Source organism: Anabrus simplex, chromosome 1 (genome assembly GCF_040414725.1).
Source record: "Anabrus simplex isolate iqAnaSimp1 chromosome 1, ASM4041472v1, whole genome shotgun sequence".
NCBI classification, from domain to species: domain Eukaryota; kingdom Metazoa; phylum Arthropoda; class Insecta; order Orthoptera; family Tettigoniidae; genus Anabrus; species Anabrus simplex.
The window spans coordinates 158,763,405-158,776,201 of NC_090265.1; the positions used below are offsets into that span (position 1 = coordinate 158,763,405).

A 12,797-nucleotide genomic window follows, 5' to 3' on the forward strand; every position below is an offset into this window, starting at 1 on the left:
AACCACGGAAAATCATTTTCAGGGCTGCCGATAGTGGGATTCGAACCTACTATCTCCCGGATGCAAGATCACAGCCGCGCGCCACTACACGCACGGCCAACTCGCCCGGTGAGCGGTCTTAGACGTTGCCTTCAGGTCGCAGACCACATCTGTGAGCGTGCGTTCCAATGCCACTTTTTTTCTTGGATACCGGAAACTGAATTACTACACGCTGAATGCATCACCAGTAGGCTTATTGTAGCTTATTTCGCGAACAAGTCGTAGGGTCTGCTTAGAGAAAGTGGAGAGAAATAGAAACGTGTGTCGGGATGGCCGAGCGGTCTAAGGCTCTGCGTTCAGGTCGCAGTCCACTTTTATGGGCGTGGGTTCGAATCCCACTTCCGACAAACCTTTTTTTCTTGGATACCGGAAACTCAATTACTCCACTCTGAATTCATCACCAATACTTGACTTGTAGCTTATTACGCGAAAAAGTCGTTGGGTCTGCTTAAAAAAGCGGAGAGCAACAACTGCCGTAGTCAGGAAGGCCGAGCGGTCTTAGACGCTGCCTTCAGGTCGCAGACAACATCTGTGAGCGTGCGTTCCAATCCCACTTTTTTTCTTGGATACCGGAAACTGAATTACTACACGCTGAATTCATCAACAGTAGGCTACATGACTTGTAGCTTATTTCGCGAACAAGTCGTAGGGTCTGCTTAGGGTAAGTGGAGAGAAACAGAAACGTGTGTCAGGATGGCCGAGCGGTCTAAGGCGCTGCGTTCAGGTCGCAGTCCACTTCTGTGGGCGTGGGTTCGAATCCCACTTCTGACATGGCTGTTTTTCTTGGATACCGGAAACTCAATTACTCCACTCTGAATTCATCACCAATACTTGACTTGTAGCTTATTACGCGAAAAAGTCGTTGGGTCTGCTTGGAGAAAGCGGAGAGCAACAACTGCCGTAGTCAGGCAGGCCGAGCGGTCTTGCTAGGGGATTTACTTCGCACCGACACTGTTAGGTCTTATGGCGACGATGGGATAGGAAAGGCCTAGGAGTTGAAAGGAAGCGGCCGTGGCCTTAATTAAGGTACAGCCCCAGCATTTGCGTGGTGTGAAAATGGGAAACCACGCAAAACCATTTTCAGGGCTGCCGATAGTGGGATTCGAACCTACTATCTCCCGGATGCAAGCTCACAGCCGCGCGCCTCTACACGCACGACCAACTCGCCCGGTGAGCGGTCTTAGACGTTGCCTTCAGGTCGCAGACCACATCTGTGAGCGTGCGTTCCAATCCCACTTTTTTTCTTGGATACCGGAAACTGAATTACTACACGCTGAATTCATCACCAGTAGGCTACTTGACTTCTGGCTTATTTCGCGAACAAGTCGTAGGGTCTGCTTAGAAAAAGTGGAGAGAAACAGAAACGTGTGTCAGGATGGCCGAGCGGTCTAAGGCGCTGCGTTCAGGTCGCAGTCCACTTCTGTGGGCGTGTGTTCGAATCCCACTTCTGACATAGCTTTTTTTTCTTGGATACCGGAAACTCAATTACTCCACTCTGAATTCATCACCAATACTTGACTTGTAGCTTATTGCGCGGAAAAGACGTTGGGTCTGCTTAGAGAAAGCGGAGAGCAACAACTGCCCTAGTCAGGAAGGCCGAGCGGTCTTAGACGCTGCCTTCAGCTCGCAGTCCACATCTGTGACCGTGCGTGCCAATCCCACTTTTTTTCTTGGATACCGGAAACTGAATTACTACACGCTGAATTCATCACCAGTAGGCTACTTGACTTCTGGCTTATTTCGCGAACAAGTCGTAGGGTCTGCTTAGAAAAAGTGGAGAGAAACAGAAACGTGTGTCAGGATGGCCGAGCGGTCTAAGGCGCTGCGTTCAGGTCGCAGTCCACTTCTGTGGGCATGGGTTCGAATCCCACTTCTGACATGGCTATTTTTCTTGGACACCGGAAACTGAATTACTACACGCTGAATTCATCACCAGTAGGCTACTTGACTTGTAGCTTATTTCGCGAACAAGTCGTAGGGTCTGCTTAGAAAAAGTGGAGAGAAACAGAATCACGTGTCAGGATGGCCGAGCGGTCTAAGGCGCTGCGTTCAGGTCGCAGTCCACGTCTGTGGGCGTGGGTTCGAATCCCACTTCTGACATAGCTTTTTTTCTTGGATACCGGAAACTCAATTACTCCACTCTGAATTCATCACCAATACTTGACTTGTAGCATATTACGCGAAATAGTCGTTGGGTCTGCTGGGAGAAAGCGGAGAGCAACAACTGAGCCAGTCAGGAAGGCCGAGCGGTCTTAGACGCTGCCTCCAGGTCGCAGACCACATCTGTGAGCGTGCGTTCCAATCCCACTTTTTTCTTGGATACCGGAAACTGAATTACTACACACTGAATTCATCACCAGTAGGCTACTTGACTTGTAGCTTATTTCGCGAAAAAGTCGTAGGGTCTGCTTAGAGAAAGTGGAGAGAAGCGGAAACGTGTGTCAGGATGGCCGAGCGGTCTAAGGCGCTGCGTTCCGGTCGCAGTCCACTTCTGTCTGCGTGGGTTCGAATCCCACTTGTGACACAGCTTTTTTTCTTGGATACCCGAAACTCAATTACTCCACTCTGAATTCATCACCAATACTTGTCTAGTTGCGTATTACGCGAAAAAGTCGTTGGGTCTGCTTCGAGAAAGCGGAGAGCAACAACTGCCGTAGTCAGGAAGGCCGAGCGGTTTTGCTAGGGGCATTACGTCGCACCGACACTGTTAGGTTTTATGGCGACGATGGGATAGGAAAGGCCTAGGAGTTGAAAGGAAGCGGCCGTGGCCTTAATTAAGGTACAGCCCCAGCATTTGCCTGGTGTGAAAATGGGAAACCACGGAAAACCATTTTCAGGGCTGCCGATAGTGGGATTCGAACCTACTATCTCCCGGATGCAAGTTCACAGCTGCGCGCCTCTACACGCACGGCCAACTCGCCCGGTGAGCGGTCTTAGACGTTGCCTTCAGGTCGCAGACCACATCTGTGAGCGTGCGTTCCAATGCCACATTTTTTCTTGGATACCGGAAACTGAATTACTACACGCTGAATTCATCACCAGAAGGCTTATTGTAGCTTATTTCGCGAACAAGTCGTAGGGTCTGCTTAGAGAAAGTGGAGAGAAATAGAAACGTGTGTCAGGATGGGCGGGCGGTCTAAGGTTCTGCGTTCAGGTCGCAGTCCACTTTTATGGGCGTGGGTTCGAATCCCACTTCTGACATAGCTCTTTTTCATGGATACCGGAAACTCAATTACTCCACTCTGAATTCATCACCAATACTTGACTAGTAGCGTATTACGCGAAAAAGTCGTTGGGTCTGCTTAGAGAAAGCGGAGAGCAACAACTGCCCTAGTCAGGAAGGCCGAGCGGTCTTAGACGCTGACTTCAGGTCGCAGACAACATCTGTGAGCGTGCGTTCCAATCCCACTTTTTTTCTTGGATATCGGAAACTGAATTACTACACGCTGAATTCATCACCAGTAGGCTGTTTGACTTGTAGCTTATTTCGCGAACAAGTCGTAGGTTCTGCTTAGAGAAAGTGGAGAGAAACAGAAACGTGTGTCAGGATGGCCGAGCGGTCTATGGCGCTGCGTTCAGGTCGCAGGCCACTTCTGTGGGCGTGGGTTCGAATCCCACTTCTGACATGGTTCTTTTTCTTGGATACCGGAAACTCAATTACTCCACTCTGAATTCATCACCAATACTTGATTTGTAGCCTATTACGCGAACAAGTCTGGTCTGCTTAGAGAAAGCGGAGAGCAACAACTGCCCTAGTCAGGAACGCCGAGCGGTCTTAGACGCTGCAGACCACATCTGTGAGCGTGCGTTCCAATCCCACTTTTTTTCTTGGATACCGCAAACTGAATTACTACACGCTGAATTTATCACCAGTAGGCTACATGACTTGTAGCTTATTTCGCGAACAATTCGTAGGGTCTGCTTAGAGAAAGTGGAGAGAAACAGAATATGGGTCAGGATGGCCGACCGGTCTAAGGTGCTGCGTTCAGGTCGCAGTCCACTTCTGTGGGCGTGGGTTCGATCCCACTTCTGACATAGCTTTCTTTCTTGGATACCGGAAACTCAATTACTCCACTCTGAATTCATCACCAATAATTGACTTGTAGCTTATTACGCGAAAAAGTCGTTGGGTCTGCTTGGAGAAAGCGGAGAGCAACTCCTGCCGTAGTCAGGAAGGCCGAGCGGTCTTAGACCCTGCCTTCAGGTCGCAGGCAACATTTGGACCGTGCGTTCCAATCCCACTTCTGACATGGCTATTTTCCTTGGACACCGGAAACTGAATTACTACACGCTGAATTTATCACCAGTAGGCTACTTGACTTGTAGCTTATTTCGCGAACAAGTCGTAGGGTCTGCTTAGAGAAATTGGAGAGAAACGGAAGCGTGTGTCAGGATGGCCGAGCGGTCTAAGGCGCTGCGTTCAGGTCGCAGTCCACTTCTGTGGGCGTGGGTTCGAATACCACTTCTGACATAGCTGTTTTTCTTGGATACCGATAACTCAATTACTCCACTCTGAATTCACCACCAATACTTGATTTGTAGCTTATTACGCGAAAAATTCGTTGGGTCTGCTTAGAGAAAGCGGAGAGCAACAACTGCCCTAGTCAGGAAGGCCGAGCGGTCTTAGACGCTGCAGACCACATCAGTGAGCGTGCGTTCCATTACCCAACTTTTTTTCTTGGATACCGGAAACTGAATTACTACACGATGAATTCATCACCAGTAGGCTACTTGACTTGTAGCTTATTTCGCGAACACGTCGTAGGGTCTGCTTAGAGAAAGTGGAGAGAAGCGGAAACGTTTGTCAGGATGGCCGAGCCGTCTAAGGCGCTGCCTTCAGGTCGCAGTCCACTTCTATGGGCGTGGGTGCGAATCCCACTTCTGACATACCTTTTTTTCTTGGATACCGGAAATTCAATTACTCCACTCTGAATTCATCACCAATACTTGACTTGTAGCGTATTACGCGAACAAGTCGTTGGGTCTGCTTAGAGAAAGCGGAGAGCAACAACTGCCCTAGTCAGGAAGGCCGAGCGGTCTTAGACCATGCCTGCAGGACGCAGGCAACATTTGGACCGTGCGTTCCAATCCCACTTCTGACATGGCTATTTTTCTTGGACACCGGAAACTGAATTACTACACGCTGAATTCATCACCAGTAGGCTACTTGACATGTAGCTTATTTCGCGAACAAGTCGTAGGGTCTGCTTAGAGAAAGTGGAGAGAACCGGAAACGCTTGTCCGGATGGCCGAGCCGTCTAAGGCGCTGCCTTCAGGTCGCAGTCCACTTCTGTGGGCGTGGGTTCGAATACCACTTCTGACATAGCTGTTTTTCTTGGATACCGATAACTCAATTACTCCACTCTGAATTCATCACCAATACTTGATTTGTAACTTATTACGCGAAAAAGTCGTTGGGTCTGCCTAGAGAAAGCGGAGAGCAACAACTGCCCTAGTCAGGAAGGCCGAGCGGTCTTGGAAGCTGCAGACCACATCTGTGAGCGTGCGTTCCATTCCCCCACTTTTTTTCTTGCTACCGGGAACTGAATTACTACACGATGAATTCATCGCCAGTAGGCTACTTGACTTGTAGCTTATTTCGCGAACAAGTCGTAGGGTCTGCTTACAGAAAGTGGAAAGAATCAGACCCGTGTGTCAGGATGGCCGAGTGGTCTAAGGTGCTGCGTTCATGTCGCAGTCCACTTCTGTTGGCGTGGGTTCGACTCCCATTTATGACATAGATTTTTTTCTTGGATACCGTATACAGAATTACTCCACTCTGAATTCATCACCAATACTTGACTTGTAGCGTATTACGCGAACAAGTCGTTGGGTCTGCTTAGAGAAAACGGAGAGCAACAACTTCCCTTGTCAGGAAGGCCGAACGGTCTTAGAATCTGCCTTCAGGTCGCAGACCACATCTGTGAGCGTGCGTTCCAATCCCACTTTTTTTCTTGCATACTGGAATCTGAATTACTACACGCTGAATTCGTCAACAGTAGGCTACATGACTTGTAGCTTATTTCGCGAACAAGTCGTAGGGTCTGCTTAGGGTAAGTGGAGAGAAACAGAAACGTGTGTCAGGATGGCCGAGCGGTGTAAGTGGCAGCGTTCAGGTCGCAGTGCACTTCTGTGGGCGTGGGTTCGAATCCCACTTCTGACATAGCATTTTTTCTTGGATACCGGAAACTCAATTACTCCACTCTGAATTCATCTCCAATACTTGACTAGTAGCGTATTACGCGAAAAAGTCGTTGGGTCTGCTTAGAGGAAGCGGAGAGCAACAACTGCCCTAGGCTGGAAGGCCGAGCGGTCTTAGACGCTGCCTTCAGGTCGCAGACCACATCTGTGAGCGTGCGTTCCAATCCCACTTTTTTCTTGGATACCGGAAACTGAATTACTACACGCTGAATTCATCACCAGTAGGCTACTTGACCTGTAGCTTATTTCGCGAACAGGTCGTAGGGTCTGCTTAGAGAAAGTGGAGAGAAACAGAAACGTGTGTCAGGATGGCCGAGCGGTCTAAGGCGCTGCGTTCAGGTCGCAGTCCACTTCTGTGGGCGTGGGTTCGAATCCCACTTCTGACATTGCTGTTTTTCTTGGATACCGGAAACTCAATTACTCCACTCTGTATTAATCACCAATACTTGACTTTTAGTTTATTACGCGAAAAAGTCGTTGGGTCTGCTTGGAGAAAGCGGAGAGCAACAACTGCCGTAGTCAGGAAGGCCGAGCGGTCTTGCTAGGGGCTTTACGTCGCACCGACACTGTTAGATCTTATGGCGACGATGGGATAGGAAAGGCCTAGGTGTTGAAAGGAAGCGGCCGTGGCCTTAATTAAGGTACCATTTGCCTGGTGTGAAAATGGGAAACCACGGAAAATCATTTTCAGGGCTGCCGATAGTGGGATTCGAACCTACTATCTCCCGGATGCAAGATCACAGCCGCGCGCCACTACACGCACGGCCAACTCGCCCGGTGAGCGGTCTTAGACGTTGCCTTCAGGTCGCAGACCACATCTGTGAGCGTGCGTTCCAATGCCACTTTTTTTCTTGGATACCGGAAACTGAATTACTACACGCTGAATGCATCACCAGTAGGCTTATTGTAGCTTATTTCGCGAACAAGTCGTAGGGTCTGCTTAGAGAAAGTGGAGAGAAATAGAAACGTGTGTCGGGATGGCCGAGCGGTCTAAGGCTCTGCGTTCAGGTCGCAGTCCACTTTTATGGGCGTGGGTTCGAATCCCACTTCCGACAAACCTTTTTTTCTTGGATACCGGAAACTCAATTACTCCACTCTGAATTCATCACCAATACTTGACTTGTAGCTTATTACGCGAAAAAGTCGTTGGGTCTGCTTAAAAAAGCGGAGAGCAACAACTGCCGTAGTCAGGAAGGCCGAGCGGTCTTAGACGCTGCCTTCAGGTCGCAGACAACATCTGTGAGCGTGCGTTCCAATCCCACTTTTTTTCTTGGATACCGGAAACTGAATTACTACACGCTGAATTCATCAACAGTAGGCTACATGACTTGTAGCTTATTTCGCGAACAAGTCGTAGGGTCTGCTTAGGGTAAGTGGAGAGAAACAGAAACGTGTGTCAGGATGGCCGAGCGGTCTAAGGCGCTGCGTTCAGGTCGCAGTCCACTTCTGTGGGCGTGGGTTCGAATCCCACTTCTGACATGGCTGTTTTTCTTGGATACCGGAAACTCAATTACTCCACTCTGAATTCATCACCAATACTTGACTTGTAGCTTATTACGCGAAAAAGTCGTTGGGTCTGCTTGGAGAAAGCGGAGAGCAACAACTGCCGTAGTCAGGCAGGCCGAGCGGTCTTGCTAGGGGATTTACTTCGCACCGACACTGTTAGGTCTTATGGCGACGATGGGATAGGAAAGGCCTAGGAGTTGAAAGGAAGCGGCCGTGGCCTTAATTAAGGTACAGCCCCAGCATTTGCGTGGTGTGAAAATGGGAAACCACGCAAAACCATTTTCAGGGCTGCCGATAGTGGGATTCGAACCTACTATCTCCCGGATGCAAGCTCACAGCCGCGCGCCTCTACACGCACGACCAACTCGCCCGGTGAGCGGTCTTAGACGTTGCCTTCAGGTCGCAGACCACATCTGTGAGCGTGCGTTCCAATCCCACTTTTTTTCTTGGATACCGGAAACTGAATTACTACACGCTGAATTCATCACCAGTAGGCTACTTGACTTCTGGCTTATTTCGCGAACAAGTCGTAGGGTCTGCTTAGAAAAAGTGGAGAGAAACAGAAACGTGTGTCAGGATGGCCGAGCGGTCTAAGGCGCTGCGTTCAGGTCGCAGTCCACTTCTGTGGGCGTGTGTTCGAATCCCACTTCTGACATAGCTTTTTTTTCTTGGATACCGGAAACTCAATTACTCCACTCTGAATTCATCACCAATACTTGACTTGTAGCTTATTGCGCGGAAAAGACGTTGGGTCTGCTTAGAGAAAGCGGAGAGCAACAACTGCCCTAGTCAGGAAGGCCGAGCGGTCTTAGACGCTGCCTTCAGCTCGCAGTCCACATCTGTGACCGTGCGTGCCAATCCCACTTTTTTTCTTGGATACCGGAAACTGAATTACTACACGCTGAATTCATCACCAGTAGGCTACTTGACTTCTGGCTTATTTCGCGAACAAGTCGTAGGGTCTGCTTAGAAAAAGTGGAGAGAAACAGAAACGTGTGTCAGGATGGCCGAGCGGTCTAAGGCGCTGCGTTCAGGTCGCAGTCCACTTCTGTGGGCATGGGTTCGAATCCCACTTCTGACATGGCTATTTTTCTTGGACACCGGAAACTGAATTACTACACGCTGAATTCATCACCAGTAGGCTACTTGACTTGTAGCTTATTTCGCGAACAAGTCGTAGGGTCTGCTTAGAAAAAGTGGAGAGAAACAGAATCACGTGTCAGGATGGCCGAGCGGTCTAAGGCGCTGCGTTCAGGTCGCAGTCCACGTCTGTGGGCGTGGGTTCGAATCCCACTTCTGACATAGCTTTTTTTCTTGGATACCGGAAACTCAATTACTCCACTCTGAATTCATCACCAATACTTGACTTGTAGCATATTACGCGAAATAGTCGTTGGGTCTGCTGGGAGAAAGCGGAGAGCAACAACTGAGCCAGTCAGGAAGGCCGAGCGGTCTTAGACGCTGCCTCCAGGTCGCAGACCACATCTGTGAGCGTGCGTTCCAATCCCACTTTTTTCTTGGATACCGGAAACTGAATTACTACACACTGAATTCATCACCAGTAGGCTACTTGACTTGTAGCTTATTTCGCGAAAAAGTCGTAGGGTCTGCTTAGAGAAAGTGGAGAGAAGCGGAAACGTGTGTCAGGATGGCCGAGCGGTCTAAGGCGCTGCGTTCCGGTCGCAGTCCACTTCTGTCTGCGTGGGTTCGAATCCCACTTGTGACACAGCTTTTTTTCTTGGATACCCGAAACTCAATTACTCCACTCTGAATTCATCACCAATACTTGTCTAGTTGCGTATTACGCGAAAAAGTCGTTGGGTCTGCTTCGAGAAAGCGGAGAGCAACAACTGCCGTAGTCAGGAAGGCCGAGCGGTTTTGCTAGGGGCATTACGTCGCACCGACACTGTTAGGTTTTATGGCGACGATGGGATAGGAAAGGCCTAGGAGTTGAAAGGAAGCGGCCGTGGCCTTAATTAAGGTACAGCCCCAGCATTTGCCTGGTGTGAAAATGGGAAACCACGGAAAACCATTTTCAGGGCTGCCGATAGTGGGATTCGAACCTACTATCTCCCGGATGCAAGTTCACAGCTGCGCGCCTCTACACGCACGGCCAACTCGCCCGGTGAGCGGTCTTAGACGTTGCCTTCAGGTCGCAGACCACATCTGTGAGCGTGCGTTCCAATGCCACATTTTTTCTTGGATACCGGAAACTGAATTACTACACGCTGAATTCATCACCAGAAGGCTTATTGTAGCTTATTTCGCGAACAAGTCGTAGGGTCTGCTTAGAGAAAGTGGAGAGAAATAGAAACGTGTGTCAGGATGGGCGGGCGGTCTAAGGTTCTGCGTTCAGGTCGCAGTCCACTTTTATGGGCGTGGGTTCGAATCCCACTTCTGACATAGCTCTTTTTCATGGATACCGGAAACTCAATTACTCCACTCTGAATTCATCACCAATACTTGACTAGTAGCGTATTACGCGAAAAAGTCGTTGGGTCTGCTTAGAGAAAGCGGAGAGCAACAACTGCCCTAGTCAGGAAGGCCGAGCGGTCTTAGACGCTGACTTCAGGTCGCAGACAACATCTGTGAGCGTGCGTTCCAATCCCACTTTTTTTCTTGGATATCGGAAACTGAATTACTACACGCTGAATTCATCACCAGTAGGCTGTTTGACTTGTAGCTTATTTCGCGAACAAGTCGTAGGTTCTGCTTAGAGAAAGTGGAGAGAAACAGAAACGTGTGTCAGGATGGCCGAGCGGTCTATGGCGCTGCGTTCAGGTCGCAGGCCACTTCTGTGGGCGTGGGTTCGAATCCCACTTCTGACATGGTTCTTTTTCTTGGATACCGGAAACTCAATTACTCCACTCTGAATTCATCACCAATACTTGATTTGTAGCCTATTACGCGAACAAGTCTGGTCTGCTTAGAGAAAGCGGAGAGCAACAACTGCCCTAGTCAGGAACGCCGAGCGGTCTTAGACGCTGCAGACCACATCTGTGAGCGTGCGTTCCAATCCCACTTTTTTTCTTGGATACCGCAAACTGAATTACTACACGCTGAATTTATCACCAGTAGGCTACATGACTTGTAGCTTATTTCGCGAACAATTCGTAGGGTCTGCTTAGAGAAAGTGGAGAGAAACAGAATATGGGTCAGGATGGCCGACCGGTCTAAGGTGCTGCGTTCAGGTCGCAGTCCACTTCTGTGGGCGTGGGTTCGATCCCACTTCTGACATAGCTTTCTTTCTTGGATACCGGAAACTCAATTACTCCACTCTGAATTCATCACCAATAATTGACTTGTAGCTTATTACGCGAAAAAGTCGTTGGGTCTGCTTGGAGAAAGCGGAGAGCAACAATTGCCGTAGTCAGAAAGGCCGATCGGTCTTAGACCCTGCCTTCAGGTCGCAGACCACATCTGTGAGCGTGCGTTCCAATCCCACTTTTTTTCTTGGATACCGGAAACTGAATTACTACACGCTGAATTCAGCACCGGCCGCCTCTGTGGTGTAGTGGTTAGCGTGATTAGCTGCCACCCCCGGAGGTCCGGGTTCGATTCCCGGCTCTGCCACGAAATTTGAAAAGTGGTATGAGGGTTGGAACGGGGTCCACTCAGCCTCGGGAGGTCAACTGAGTAGAGGTGGGTTCGATTCCCACCTCAACCATCCTCGAAGTGGTTTTCCGTGGTTTCCCACTTCACCTCCAGGCTTATGCCGGGATGGTACCTAACTTAAGGCCACGGCCGCTTCCTTCCCTCATCCTTGCCTATCCCTTCCAATCTTCCCATCCCCCTACAAGGCCCCTGTTCACCATAGCAGGTGAGGCCGCCTGGGCGAGGTACTGGTCATACTCCCCAGTTGTATCCCCCGACCAAGAGTCTGAAGCTCCAGGACACTGCCCTTGAGGCGGTAGAGGTGGGATCCCTCGCTGAGTCCGAGGGAAAAGCCGAACCTGGAGGGTAAACAGATGCTGATGATGATGATGAATTCAGCACCAGTAGGCTACTTGACTTGTAGAAGAATTCGTAGGGTCTGCTTAGAGAAAGTGGAGAGAAACAGAAAGGTGTGTCAGGATGGCCGAGCGGTCTAAGGCGCTGCGTTCAGGTCGCAGTCCACTTCTGTGGGCGTGTGTTCGAATCCCACTTCTTTTTTTTCTTGGATACCGGAAACTCAATTACTCCACTCTGAATTCATCACCAATACTTGACTTGTAGCTTATTGCGCGGAAAAGACGTTGGGTCTGCTTAGAGAAAGCGGAGAGCAACAACTGCCCTAGTCAGGAAGGCCGAGCGGTCTTAGACGCTGCCTTCAGCTCGCAGTCCACATCTGTGACCGTGCGTGCCAATCCCACTTTTTTTCTTGGATACCGGACACTGAATTACTACACGCTGAATTCATCACCAGTAGGCTACTTGACTTGTAGCTTATTTCGCGAACAAGTCGTAGGGTCTGCTTAGAGAAAGTGGAGAGAAACAGAACCGTGTGTCAGGATGGCCGAGCGGTCTAAGGCGCTGCGTTCAGGTCGCAGTCCACTTCTGTGGGCGTGGGTTCGGATCCCACTTCTGGCATGGCTTTTTTTCTTGGACACCGGAAACTGAATTACTACACGCTGAATTCATCACCAGTAGGTTACTTGACTTGTAGCTTATTTCGCGAAACTTGTCGTAGGGTCTGCTTAGAGAAAGTGGAGAGAAACAGAATCGTGTGTCAGGATGGCCGAGCGGTCTTAGACGCTGCCTTCACGTCGCAGGAAACATTTGTGACCGTGCTTTCCAATCCCACTTCTGACATGGCTTTTTTTCATGGACACCGGAAACTGAATTACTACACGCTGAATTCATCACCAGTAGGCTATTTGACTTGTAGCATATTTCGCGAACAAGTCGTAGTTTCTGCTTAGAGAAAGTGGAGAGAAACAGAAGCGTGTGTCAGGATGGCCGAGCGGTCTAAGGCGCTGCGTTCAGGTCGCAGTCCACTTCTGTGGGCATGGGTTCGAATCCCACTTCTGACATAGCTCTTTTTCTTGGATACCGGAAACTCAATTACTCCA

At 49.7% G+C, this 12,797-nt stretch overlaps 1 protein-coding gene and 18 non-coding genes across 20 annotated transcripts in view; all 19 read left to right on the top strand.

Moving 5' to 3' along the window:
* The window catches only part of LOC136863372 (uncharacterized), a 444,827-nt gene that overhangs the window by 131,617 nt on the left and 300,413 nt on the right, over positions 1–12,797 (top strand). The window lies entirely within an intron of this gene.
* Positions 303–386, top strand: TRNAL-CAG (transfer RNA leucine (anticodon CAG)). The gene has a single exon. It is a non-coding gene; the product is annotated as a tRNA-Leu (tRNA).
* On the top strand, positions 727–810 carry TRNAL-CAG (transfer RNA leucine (anticodon CAG)). Its single transcript has one exon. It is a non-coding gene; the product is annotated as a tRNA-Leu (tRNA).
* TRNAL-CAG (transfer RNA leucine (anticodon CAG)) lies at positions 1,409–1,492 on the top strand. The gene has a single exon. It is a non-coding gene; the product is annotated as a tRNA-Leu (tRNA).
* TRNAL-CAG (transfer RNA leucine (anticodon CAG)) lies at positions 1,835–1,918 on the top strand. The gene has a single exon. It is a non-coding gene; the product is annotated as a tRNA-Leu (tRNA).
* TRNAL-CAG (transfer RNA leucine (anticodon CAG)) lies at positions 2,056–2,139 on the top strand. The gene has a single exon. It is a non-coding gene; the product is annotated as a tRNA-Leu (tRNA).
* TRNAR-CCG (transfer RNA leucine (anticodon CAG)) lies at positions 2,480–2,563 on the top strand. The gene has a single exon. It is a non-coding gene; the product is annotated as a tRNA-Arg (tRNA).
* TRNAL-CAG (transfer RNA leucine (anticodon CAG)) lies at positions 3,582–3,665 on the top strand. Its single transcript has one exon. It is a non-coding gene; the product is annotated as a tRNA-Leu (tRNA).
* On the top strand, positions 4,427–4,510 carry TRNAL-CAG (transfer RNA leucine (anticodon CAG)). The gene has a single exon. It is a non-coding gene; the product is annotated as a tRNA-Leu (tRNA).
* Positions 6,543–6,626, top strand: TRNAL-CAG (transfer RNA leucine (anticodon CAG)). The gene has a single exon. It is a non-coding gene; the product is annotated as a tRNA-Leu (tRNA).
* TRNAL-CAG (transfer RNA leucine (anticodon CAG)) lies at positions 7,212–7,295 on the top strand. The gene has a single exon. It is a non-coding gene; the product is annotated as a tRNA-Leu (tRNA).
* Positions 7,636–7,719, top strand: TRNAL-CAG (transfer RNA leucine (anticodon CAG)). The gene has a single exon. It is a non-coding gene; the product is annotated as a tRNA-Leu (tRNA).
* On the top strand, positions 8,318–8,401 carry TRNAL-CAG (transfer RNA leucine (anticodon CAG)). The gene has a single exon. It is a non-coding gene; the product is annotated as a tRNA-Leu (tRNA).
* Positions 8,744–8,827, top strand: TRNAL-CAG (transfer RNA leucine (anticodon CAG)). Its single transcript has one exon. It is a non-coding gene; the product is annotated as a tRNA-Leu (tRNA).
* TRNAL-CAG (transfer RNA leucine (anticodon CAG)) lies at positions 8,965–9,048 on the top strand. Its single transcript has one exon. It is a non-coding gene; the product is annotated as a tRNA-Leu (tRNA).
* On the top strand, positions 9,389–9,472 carry TRNAR-CCG (transfer RNA leucine (anticodon CAG)). The gene has a single exon. It is a non-coding gene; the product is annotated as a tRNA-Arg (tRNA).
* TRNAL-CAG (transfer RNA leucine (anticodon CAG)) lies at positions 10,491–10,574 on the top strand. The gene has a single exon. It is a non-coding gene; the product is annotated as a tRNA-Leu (tRNA).
* Positions 12,232–12,315, top strand: TRNAL-CAG (transfer RNA leucine (anticodon UAG)). The gene has a single exon. It is a non-coding gene; the product is annotated as a tRNA-Leu (tRNA).
* On the top strand, positions 12,675–12,758 carry TRNAL-CAG (transfer RNA leucine (anticodon CAG)). Its single transcript has one exon. It is a non-coding gene; the product is annotated as a tRNA-Leu (tRNA).